This window comes from Heterocephalus glaber, unplaced genomic scaffold (genome assembly GCF_053883595.1).
Source record: "Heterocephalus glaber isolate CG9 unplaced genomic scaffold, H.glaber_assembly_v1.0 deba00001497, whole genome shotgun sequence".
NCBI lineage: Eukaryota > Metazoa > Chordata > Mammalia > Rodentia > Bathyergidae > Heterocephalus > Heterocephalus glaber.
Window position 1 is genome coordinate 13,730,527 of NW_028258320.1, and position 12,452 is coordinate 13,742,978.

The window sequence follows — 12,452 nt, forward strand, 5'->3', positions numbered from 1 at the left end:
CTTTAATATACAGAGAGGTACCTAATCCAGTTTCACAAAACATAGCATTTTGCACTTTAGGGCACCTTACATTAAAAGAAAGGAAGATAGCCAGGGATTTAGCCCAGTGGTGCAGCACCTGCCTCAGGAGCACAAGGTCCTAAATTCAATCCCAGGTACCTGGAAAAAAAAAAAGGAAGATGGGGATGTAGCTCAGTGGTAGAGCACCCGACTGGCTTAAGCCAGTCCCTGTGTACCATCTCCCACATCAAAAGAGCAAAAGGAAAAGAACGTTACTCTCTCTGGCTTTGAATATTATCAAAATGTAGGCTTTAAGAATCATATTCAAGGGCCAGGGATTTAGCTCAGAGGTTTGGCCGCCTGCTGCGCAAGGGCAAGGACCGGAGTTCGACCCCTGGTACCAAACAAAACAAAACAAAACAAATCAACAAATACCAAAGTTATAGTCTTGGAAGAATCTTATTCAGCCGGGCGTGGTGGCACATGCCAGGACGGACAGGAGGCTGAGGTAGGATTGTTACACAGAGTAAGTTCAAGGTCAGTCTGAATACATAGAGAGGTGGGGGACCCTTCTTTAAAAAGTAGGTGTAGGGATCAGATCCCCAGTACCAAAAAAAAGGAGATGTGACGTGATGGGAATGATCCACTGTCCAGGCACCCAGCTCCCACTTTGCCAGCTATGTAAATTGTGGAATGACTGGACATGTTACTAAATCAACTCAAGTCTCAGTTTTCTCATCTGCAAAAACAAGAATACAACCCTGATTTACAGAACTGTGGGAGGAATCATTTAGATAGCCAATACCAAAGAAAGATGGTGGCAGGCACATAGCAGGAACACAATAAAATGCTAGCTCATAAAAGGGAAAAAGGCAACACAGTCAGCTGGAGACCTGTAAAATCTAATCTGGCTCAACTTCTAGCTATGTGACCATTTTCTCCTAAGAGACAGGAAGTCAGCACCTGGCTCTTAGTTATAGCTGCAGACAAGTAAAACTTCAAGACAGAGAACAGAGGAAAGTGAAGAGAAGCAAAAATAGACTTGTAATGGCAAGGTCGAGGTCAAGAAGAGTGTATTTTACTCATACATCTTTAAGGTCAACAAAGCTCTCCGGAGATAATACTGCATAGGAGAGTATCTTCTTGACCTCAGGGTAGGAAAAAGTCTTAAAATAAGACACAAAAAGCCTGAACCATAAAGAAAAGACCAATAAATTTGACTCCATTAAAATTAAGAACTTCTGTTCATTAAAAGACATCATAAAGAGAGCCAAAGAGCCAAGGCAAAGAATGGAAGAAGGACTGTTCAACATACAGGACAAAGGACTTGTATTCACAGTAAGTAAAGAACTTCTAAATAGCAATAAAAGACACAGGTCCAATTGAAGGTGTGTGTGGTGGGGAGCTTGCACAGGAACTTTAAAAATAAGGAAACACAAATTGCTAATAAATACATGAAAAGCTGTTCAGTGTGATTACTAATCAGGTAAATGCTGGAGGGAGCATAACTTGGTAGAAAACTCTAGAAAACAGTTGACTGGTGGCCACAAAAGATGTAGAAAAGCATATCTATGATGAGGGTGACTGTATCAGCATCCAAACCCAGGCACTTCTGAGAACTAAAGATGTTGTAAATACACTGGGACAACAAGGTAAAGAAGGTAAATGGCCATCCTGCCTATGAACTGACAAATTTCGTTCCTAGGTGTACACCTAAAGAGAAACGTGTGCACATGGGCGCTGCATGCCATGTTTGGGAATACACAAACCAGCTTTGTATACTGTGGCCCAAAACCTGAAACTACGATATCCAGCAGCAGTGGAATAGACAACATAAAAATTATAGTGTATTCTTTCTCCAGTCCACTAGAAAATACTTATCAGAAGATTGTAAGGCCAGGGATTTAGCTCAGTGGTTCCTCTGCCTGCTCCGAAAGGGCAAGTACCCGAGTTCGATCCCTGGTACCAAAAATTAAAAAAAAGAAGATTGTGGGCACCCTATAAAAAGGTGCTTAGGAAATACAAATTAAGGCATTATAGACAAGAAATATTCCTTTATCCCATTTTTCCCATCCATGAATCACATTATGTAAGCAAAAACCACTATAGCACACACATTCCTACTTTTCGTAACATTAATTCCTTTTCTCTTAACACAAATGTACCTACGCCTATGTACGGGAAAACCAGAGGTTAACCTCAGAGAACTAAGAAACCCAGAACCAGATCACTTAAGTCTTGTTCTAATTAGTGTACAGAAGTCAATACATTTCTCAAACTCATTAAAATTATTTAGAAAGGGCCAGGGATTTAGCTCAGTGGTTTTCCCACCTGCTGTGCAAGCGCAAGGACCCGAGTTCGATCCCTGGTACAAAAAATAAATAAATTATTTAACAAACTTCCTTTACGTTCCATTCCTCATCCTGTTTACCTTTTATTCACATGATGCCTTCCACCTGACAGGTTTAAAGCTGCCTTCAGAGGCCCGGCATGTAGCTCAGTGGTGCTTCAAACTGCCTGCCTGGCAAGCACACGGTGCTGAGTTCAATCCCCGGTACCCCCTCAAAAAAAAACAATAAAAAAACAAATGCCTTCACAAGAAATGCATAAAATAAACATGGTCTAACTGCATTGACATAATATCCATTCTACTTAGAGGCCCAGGCACGGCCAGCAGACAAAATTTCTGACCATCACCACTGTCAGTAGATCACTCACAAAGCAGGTAGTCAGGCTTGCCTTGAATTCACAGTGCTCCTGGCTTAATGCTGGAATTACAGGTGTGCACTTAGGTAAGAATTTTATCCTTTCTGAAATATGTGATATTGTCTGTTCTTTTTTGTAGTTTTTTCAGAACTGAAGACTGACCCTAGGGCCTCACACATACTAGGTACACTCTACTATCAGCTACATCCACAGCCCTGTTTACTTATTTTTAAGACAGGATCTCACTAAATTGCTCAGGCTGACCTTAAACTTATGATCCTCCTGCCTCAATGTCCCAAGTAACTGAGATTACAGGAATGCATCACTGCATGCAACTGTTACTTCTTAAGAAGCAAAAATAAGCCAGGCATAGTGGCGCACACCTGTGATCCCAGGACTTGGGAAGCTGAGGCATGAGGATTACCACTAGTTTGAGGCCAGCCTGAGCTACATGGTGAGTTCAAGACCAGCCTGAGCTACACAGCGAGACCCTGTCTCAAAAAAACAAAAAATTAGTTTTGATATATGTGTAAGGAATTTATGAATAAGGAAAAAATAGAATGTTTTACTTCAGGGCTACGTCAGAAAATCTAGGGTACAGAAGAGAGAAATGTATTTTTTTAAAAAACTTTATAATTAAAACACCACAGAACAAACTTCCTGACATAACTAATTCCCATTTGCTACAAAGGGTCTTCATGTACTATTTACCTTGGCTTTCCCAGTACCTCCACCCCAAGTACACTGTTTGTTAGTTCACTTTCCCTATTTCCCATATCTATAAATCTTTACCGGTACCTCCTCATAGTCTCTGAGACACTCACACCCTAACACTCCCAATTGCAGGGCTTCAAGTTCTTCACAGTGCATAGAAGACCATTTGTAATCTGGCCTCTCCTCTGTCTTTACCCCTCAGTTCCCCACTCCTTGCACTCTCCCCATACCAAAGTACCAGCAAATTCAAAAATACACAATGTCCTTTCCCAAGGTAACCCGCCTTTTCCTGAGAAGCTAGACACCACTCCTTTTGCCCTACCTTCAAGACTCCAACTCAAGCTTCACCCAGGCTAAGGACAACTCTGTCTCCTGAACGAACAGCCTTTCTCAGCCCCTGCCCACGCGGGACACAGTTCACCGCTTACCTTCGCCCAGACCTATGGCCCAGTCCCACCCACTGACTCCGCACCTGCAACCTTTCCCCATCCTCTCCAGGCCTGCCCCTAGGAGTTTTTCCGCTACGAATATATTTTGCAAGTTAGAAGCAGTTTCCCTGTCCTCCGTTCACTTTTAAGTCTACGCTGCTGTCTTAACATCATTTTTAAAAAAACTCTGCCAAGCATAACCATTCCATCCTTCCAATTTTTAAAATGCTTCATTATACCCCCTTCCTATTCCAATCTGCAGATTCACCCAGACAGGTGTTTCCCATCACTGCAACTCGACCTGCCCCTGGGACGAGACTCCTCCCGACGCAGAACCTACTCTGCAAAGCTTTCCAACCAGCTCCACACCCACCACACCCAAACCATCCTCACTCTGCCCCCAGGCAACTCCAATCTCCCCCTCACTTCACCTGCCCTCACACAGCCCTCGACCCCTAGCCTACGGCTCCAAAACTGCATCCCTCCCTACTCTCCCTTCTACACCTCCGGCGCCCCCTTCCTGCTACCCAAAGCGGTCCTCGCCGGGCCCCCCATAGTTCCGACCAGTTTACTCCCTCTCAGGAATCCCCTCCCTGCCCCCGCCTTCCGACTCCTCGAACCCCGCCCACACCCGATTCCGCCCCGCCCCTCTACCATCGAATCCCGCCCCTGGCCCTGGAGGCCCTGCTGAGGGGCGGGGCCTATCCCTCTTCCCCTTTCCCCCGCCCCCTACCGTCACGCTCATGGGCAGCCTGACCCCGCGCGGCCCCGCGGTGACCCTCGCGCAGAGGCCTGTGGGAGGGGCATCGCAAGCCCCCGAACCCCCCCTCAGGTCCCCCTCCCGCCCAGTCTCCTCCCCCTGGGAACGAGCGGGGTGGGTGACAGACCTGGCTGCGCGCCACCACCACCACGCCTGCCGGGGGGCGCTGCCGCTGCCTGAAAAAGAAGCCGCGGCTGCCGCCTGGAGGAGGTGCCGTCGCCTCCGCCACCGCTGCCGCCGCCGCCAGGGGTAGGAGCTAAGCCGCCGCCATTTTGTGTCCCCCTGTTGTTGTCGTTGACATGAATCCGACATGACACTGATTACAGCCCAATGGAGTCTCATTAAACCCGAGCCGCGGCCCCGCCCTGGCGCTGCTCCATTGGATGAGACCACAGACACTGAAGGCCAGTCGTTGGCCTACGGGTTTGTCCGTCACGCACTCACTAACCACTCCGCAGCCCATTGGGGCAACTTCCTGCCGGTCATCTCGCTTCCACATAGACACACCTCTCGACCCATCATCCCCCCTCCGGCACCACCTCGGGGGAGGGCCTACGACCAGTTCCAATCAACAGCCCGCTGGGCCCGCCTCTTCCGGGAACCTATTGGTCCAACCCTTTTTCTCTCTCCCAGACACCGCGGCACCTCTACTTCCCCCTCCTCGCCCCTCTGCCTCTAGAAATGGATTGGGTCTACGCGCAGGAGAGGCGCTTGGCCTCATTGGCTGCAAACAACGCCAATCAGAAACCTTTTCCCTCTCCCCTCCCCCACTCAACCCCAAAGCCCCTAGCCCGCAGCTAAAGTTTGTGTGAGAGCTGATCGCTGGCGGCGGCCGCAGGATTTAGGGGTGGGCGCGTGCGGGCGGGCACGCGAAGTTAAAATTCGAGGTTCTCAGTCATCAGCTCCCGCCATGGAGCGCGCGGACGGGCGCGTCGCCCGGAGCGTTCCATCCCGCCCCCTCCTCCACCCTCTCTCCTGTCCCGTCCCGGGCGACTACTCGCCCGCCCCCTGGCTCGCATCCTCCCCTGCACACACACCGCTACCCTGCAAGCCCCAGGCAGGGTGCAGGCAGCACGCCTTCGCGGCAGCCTCCTCGCCATCCGGCGCCCAGGGGGAGCAAGCCCCTATCCGCCGGGCGTGCACCCCCCCCCCCCGGCTCCACACTCGCCCGTGTCTGCAAGCACGTGCACCGTTCGCCGCTGCCTCCGGCCACCCCAGTCCCCGGCTAACCTCGCCCGCAGCCCGGCCGTTCGCTCGCTGCCCTTTGTTGCTGCAGACCGGGTCTCCCCGCTGCCTTCCTCAGCCTCCGCCTCGTCCTTTGCCAGCCGCCTGGGTCCGCAGCGCCGCGCTCCCCCCGCCCGGGACCCACCGCCGCCGCCTCCTTCTCCTCCTCCGCCTCCTCCTCCTCGGCTCCGGGCTGCAGCGCACAGAGCCCGAGGCAGCGCCGCCCAGCCCCGCTCCCCCCGCGCCGCCCGCCAGCCCGCCCGGCCCGGCCGGGGGCGCAGCCCGGACCCCGCCCGCCCCAGTCCCCGCCCCGGGGGTACCTGCCTCCGCCCCGGGGGGCTCCGCTCGCCGCCCTCGGGGGAGGGCGGGGACGCCGGTGTCCGCGGGAGGATGGGGACGTCTGGGCCGTCTGGGGCGGGGAGTGTGCCCGCTGGGGCCGGGACCGAGGTGCGGTCCTCGCCAGAGCGCCCCCCTCCCGCAGCCGTGGACCCTAAACTTCGTCCTTCGCTCGGGCCTGGTGCCCTCAGGCGATCGCGGCAGTTTTGGGGTTGGGGACGCCTCAGGAGCTGTGTCTGCCCTGATCGGGAGCAAGAGGGAGCAGTGACATTCAGCGACTGCGGACAGGGCACGGCGGCAGCATCCCTGGGTGGGAGTGGGGATGTCAGGCGCGGGCTGGCGAGGAGGTGCCCCTCCAGATGCCCTCTCCCGGCCTGCCAGGGGCTGGCGAACTCGGAGCTGCGTTCTGGGTGTTTCTTGGGCTGTGCAGCTGGATGGCAGAGGGGCTGGAAGAGGGGGGAGATGGCTGGGGGGCCCTTCCCCCCTCTCCTCTAACCAGCGCTGTGAGGAAGGCTGATGGCGAAGTTCGGTTTTCCAGGCTTCCCCTGGGCCCCCCGAGTTCCTGAGGCCCACAGGAGGGAGGCTGGGGGATCCTCTGGCCGCCCAGACCGGGCCACGCTGTGGCCTCCTAGTTCCCTCCAGCCGAGAGAGTGGCCCTGGCTCCTCCCGCGTGGGTGAGATGCTGAAGGAGGGCACTAAGAATATGGGAAAGGTAGGCTGGAGAAATGGCTCCCGGAGTTTGGGATATAAGTTTCCCTCCCCAGGCGCCATTTCTTTGGGAGGGGGAGGAGGATTATGGCTCTGAAAAAAAAGCACCAAGTTTCAGGCCTACTGGCCTGGCTGGAAAACCACCTGTTGCCCAAAGTCTGTCCCTGGAGTCCAGGCAGGCTTGGGCGCTGGTAGGCTGTCTCTGGGTGGCTGGGGGAGGAAGTCCGGGCCTGCCCACCCCGCTTGCCTCCTGCAGCCCCTTAACTCCCCATCAAAAACCACTGAACAACTACCACTAGGTAGGTACTTTGTCTGAGTGACTTATCTCCACTCTTATCTCAGATAAACAAAGGAAGCAGCAGCCCAGTCCTCAGATGCAGACTACCATCCTCGCTTTACTTTAAAAATGGTCTGCTACTTTGGGGTGTGAGCTCCCCCTACTTAGGCATCTTAGCAGCAAGGTGAGAAGGAGCCTAGACAAAGGGCACAGAGTTGAATGAAAGGATAGGAAAAGGGAGAGGGGAGCAGGAGAGGTGTAATACTACACTCCAAACTGTCACCGGTTCCATTATAAAACCCCTTTATAGGTGTTTTATTACTTGGTTGTTAGTTTTTAAAACACAAACCTCTTTAGATTAAATCTTGGCATTCACAAACTCAGCCCAGGGAAACCAAACACAGGGAGAGCTCCCATGCTTGGCTACTTTTGAGTTACATTACAGATAAAACAAACAAACAGCAGGTTGGGTTTCCTAAGTCTCTCCCTGCCTCTTTCATTTAGAATCTTCAGTAGCTTTCTCAGCTTGCTCAAGGTGAATTTTTACAAGCCATTAGTTTATAATTCAATCTAGTTCATTCAGGAATTTCAAAGAGGATGTTTACAAGGTGTGGGTTTTTTTTTTAATAATGCAGGTGCTGGGATTTTTATTCTCCAAGAAGTGACTAAAGTAAACTTAAGAATCCTGGCAAACTCTTTATCTTTTTTGTTTTTCCCTTAGGGCCTGCCCGCATGCACTTTATTTTGTTAAATTACATTTGAGTCCCTTGGACTGGATCTTATCTCAAGCAATAAAAATAAACCATATCTTAATTACAAGCAAGTTTTAAAACCCCAAATCTGTACACTCAAAGTACTTTAAGGAAGTAGCTAAGGATGATAAAAGCCAAAAAGTCTTATGTCTTCATCCAGTGAGTGGTGGAGGATTTGGGAGCACCCAGCAGTCTTTCTAACGAATGAGCTGTGCACACATTTCCAGTCCATCAAGAGAGAAGGGACTGCTGGGCGTAGTGGTGCATGCCTGTAATCCCAGCACTCAGGAGGCTGAGGCCAGAGGATCACTTCAAGTTCGAGGCCAGCCGGGGCTCCATAGAGTTCCAGGGCCAGCCTGAACTACATAGTGAAACCATGGCGGGGCAGGGGCAGGGGCGGGGGCGGGGGGGGGGCGGGATGTGAAGGGACCTTAGAGAGAAATGAGTCGTGTGCCTGGGCATGCAGCTCAGTGGTAGAACAGCTTGTTCAAGACCCTGGGTTTAATCTCCAACTCCACAAACACAAAAAAGAAAAGTGGGTCATGTTTGCCTAAATTTGTGCCCCTTTAACCCCAGGAGCTGGTGAACACAGAAGACAAAAATCTCTAGCCCGCATGGTGATTTTTGTCTTAAGGCTCTGTCTGTTCTTGACAGAGTTCGCTCAAAGGTGTGGCGAGGACGGGAACTCAGCCTCCGGTTGATGTTCCTTCCCCTCTAGGGTTACTGTGCTCTCAGGGATCTGGCTCTTCAGATAAGTGGGACTGAAAGGATAAGAGACCCAGCCAGTGATACTTAATGCTTACTCCTAACCCTCTCTTATCTATGGGATCTCAGGTCCTCTGCTGAGCAGAATAGCTCAATTAAAAAGCTAACCTAGAAACAGTTTGAATTGAAAACCAAGCACCGTGCAAAGGTTCCAAGCTGACTAGGCAGGAAGACCACAAATCAAGAGCTCATTTGGGTGGGGGATTAGCTCAGCACCAGAGAGGCCCTGGCTTGGCCTTTGAAAGGCTGTGGGTTCAGTCCCCAGCCCTGCCAAAGCTGTCAGACCTGTCCCCCAATCCCTGCAACAGCTGAGGTGGCTGGAACTACACTGGAAGGACCTGGGAAGAAGCCCAGTCCCAGGGATTCCCACTCAGTAGGTCTGGAGCAAGGCTCTGAAATCTACATTTCTGGCCCGTAACTTATCTTGAAGGTTATGATCCTTAAATTCAAGAACCGCTGGCTCCTCCATAACCAGAAACAAGTGTCTTAGCCTATAGGACTCGGACATTCCATGGAGTGACCTATTTGTCCTTGAGTCCTGAATAAGGATAAGAGCCAAGAGCAGGAGTAGGAGGGAGCCTAAGGCAACCAGAAGGTTTGATCTTTTGTTTACTTGCTCTAAGGCAAGTCAGACTAACAGCCTGATAAGAAGTATCACGTTCTCCGGCTGCCCCAGCAAGTCCACAGGAAGGAAAGTGGTAAAAGTGCTAAGCAGGCAGAGACCTTGAATTGTAAGTGCTATTTATGTTCAATTAGTCACTTAAAAAACATTAGCCAGGTGAGGTGGCACATGCCTGTAATCCCACCTATTCAGGAGGCTGAGGCAGGAGGATAGAAAATCAAGGTCAGCATGGGAAATTTGGTGAGACCTTGTCTGAAAAAAGCAAAAAGGAGCTGGGTGTGGTGACACACAAGTCTGTTATCTCAGCACTTGGGAGGCTGAGGCAGGAGGATCACCCGGGAGTTTTCAAAGCTAGTCTGGGCTACATAGTGGGTTCAAAGCCAGCCTGGGGGTGCTCGGTTCGGCAGCACATATACAAAGCCAGCCTGGGGGCCGGGGAGAGAGAATGTAAGTATAGGGTTGGGGAGGCAGCACGGTGGTAGAGCACCCCTGGGTTCAATCCCCAATACAGGAAAAAAAAACCCTTTCCAACTGACACAAACACTGACAGGAAACTGTCCCCACAAAGTCACCATGTTTAGTAACTAGTCTAGGGTGGATTTGAAATGGAGGATGATCAGTCAAACCATTAAAATTTTCTCAAGTATCAGTATTCTGCAAAACGCCCTATTTGTTGTTTGTGTATCTGTGTGTGTGTGATTTTTGGTTTTTGGTTTTTGTTGTTCATTTTGCTTTTTGGCTTGTTTGTTTTTCCGTGAAATAGGGCTCACTATGTAATGTAGGTAAGGCTGGCCTTGAACTCACTGTGTAGCCCAGGCTGACCTCAAACTTCTGGGCATCCTCCTGCCTCAGCCTCCCAACTGCTGGGAGTACTGGGATTATAGGCATGCATCGCCTTGCCTGGCATACCCTATTTTCTGCCAGAAAGCTTTAATGACTTCTAAGTGCATTCTAGGTAAGTCTGAACTCTTTATTTAGTCTGGTTTTTTCTGTTTTGTTTTGTTTTTTTGGTACCAGGGATTGAACTCAGGACCTTGAGCTTGTGAGGCAGGCGCCAGAACCACTGAGCTAAATCCCTGGCCCCCCTAGTCTGCTTCTTTATATCTGGGAACCCAATCAGTATCTCACCTTTGGCTTCTCCCGGCCCACCCAGCTCCTCCCTCAGCCCAGGTTCCTCCCTGCCCTCTTTCTGCCTCATCCCTCAGGACCTCCAAGGCAGTCCCCTCTCATCCCTGCTGAGCTGCCACTTCCTCCAGGCAGTTTTCTGGGTCTTCGCAGGTGGCCCCAGGACACTGAGTTTGCCTTTACTCTAGCCCTGAGCTGGGGAAGTGATTACTTGATATTTGTTAAATCACAAAGTAAATAAAAGGACTTACCCAACTCTCTTGTCAGTTTTCAGGATTATTTCCCTGTTGCTCCTCTGTGTCCCTGCCCTGGTGCCTCTGGAGCTACAAGAGGAAGAAATACCACCCATGCCTGTGGTGCTCTCCCCACCGGCTGCCTCGGAATCACCTGAGCAGCTCTGGAGCCGGCTGAGGCCCCAGGCTCACCAGGCGCCAATTAAATTAGAATATCTCTGGGCGGGGTCCATTGTCCAGATTTTTCCAAAGCACACCGTGAAGTTAGGGTGGAGAGCCATTGATTTCCAAAGGCCAGGAAGATTCCTCAGCATCCAGTGAGGAATTCTGACCAGAGATTGAGAGATTCTAAATCCTGGCGAAGGGTGAAAGATTTTAAAATTAGATAAATGTTGCTAAGAGCTCAAAGTTCTTGTTCTGAGACTCAAAAGCAAGAAAACTTTCACTAATCATCCTAAGAGTCTTATCCCCGTGTAGTGGCTCATGCCTTTAATCTCAGCACTGAGGCAGGAGGATCTCCACAAGTTCGAGGCCAGCCTGGACTACATACCGAGACCCTGTCTCAAAAACCAAAAAATAAACCCAAAAAACTAGATCTTACTAGAATGTCAAGCATCCTGAGGTACTTTGTATGTTTCATCATTTCACATTTGGAAATTTACCTTTTTTTCTTTTCTTTTTTAGACAGGGTCTCACTATATAGCCTAGGCTGGGTTCACACTCAATGATTCTCTGGTCTCTGCCTCCCTAGTGCTGGGATAACAGGTGTGCACTACCACATCCGGCCTTACCTTTTTTTTTTTTCAATAGAATCACAGACATAGCCTTGCTCGGTGGCGTATTACCTCCACTTTCAGCACTCAGGAGGCTGTGGCAGGAGGATCACCATGAGTTTGAGGCCAGCCTGAACTACATAGGGAGATTCTGCCCCTCAAAACAAAACAAAACGAACACATGAAGGCCGGATGAATAAATTTCTTAACCGCTATTAAGTAGTACTTCCTATTACTCAATCTAAAACCACTGCTCCTGGGCTTATTAGGGAGTGTCTCCAGACACCAGCATCTCAGCCTTTGACCCTCAGTGTGTCCTAGGCGTGACATGCACAGCGCTCACTGTCCTTCTACAGCAGTGTGTACACATCCTGGCTCCCTTTCCTAACTCCATAGCACTGTATTTTGAGGACCTCCACCTACCATGAGGGTCACAGTTGCCCCTTCTGGGGTTCAAGTCCCACTTTGCAGCTGATCCAACCTGACACTTACAGCTGGGACTGAGACCTTCTGGGTTTTGGGTTTTGTTATTTGTTTTCATTTTTTTGCCATTCCAGTGCCACACATAGGGTGACAGCCCTTGGTAAGCAGTCTATAAGGATTCCTAGAATTTGTTTCCTGAATCAAAGCTGATGACCCTGCCAGGTGTGATGGTGCACACCTGTAATCCCAGCATTGGTAGGCTGAAGCAGGAGGATCTCCATGGAATATATAGCGCACTTAAGCACCCTAAACTACACAGCAAGACCCTGTTTCAAAAAAACACAAAACCTGACAATCTGAAATAACAACTCCAAGTCCATTGTCTTTGGAATTTGTAGCATCTCTCTCTGTGGCCAAATAGAGAGACTGCTCCCCACTAAACGTCCCCTGGGTACCTGTATTTCCCAGGCTCCTTTCCCTTAGGTTATAACATTGTGGCCAGTTTCAGTCAGGGGACCGGGAGCCAAAGTGATGTCACTTCCGGTTCAAGGAGAACCAGACTGAGTCACTTTCCATCCCTTTTTCTCCCTGCTGCCTCTCTGAAGC

The 12,452-nt window shown here is 50.4% G+C and overlaps 1 protein-coding gene across 7 annotated transcripts in view; it reads right to left on the reverse strand.

Moving 5' to 3' along the window:
* Positions 1 to 6,175, reverse strand: part of Kat6b (lysine acetyltransferase 6B) — a 186,924-nt gene extending 180,749 nt beyond the window's left edge. The window contains exons 1-2 of one of the 7 annotated variants that reach the window (XM_087184680.1): positions 4,736 to 5,212; positions 2,432 to 2,561 (exon numbers count right to left, since the gene is read on the reverse strand). The gene's annotated coding sequence lies outside the window, so the exon portion shown is untranslated. Of the gene's footprint in view, positions 1 to 2,431; positions 2,562 to 4,735; positions 5,213 to 5,838; positions 5,979 to 6,152 lie in introns of those variants that run through there. The other 6 variants (XM_087184681.1, XM_013072875.3, XM_004846322.3 and 3 more) reach the window with 6 other exon arrangements.
* Positions 6,176 to 12,452: the final 6,277 nt, after the last annotated feature.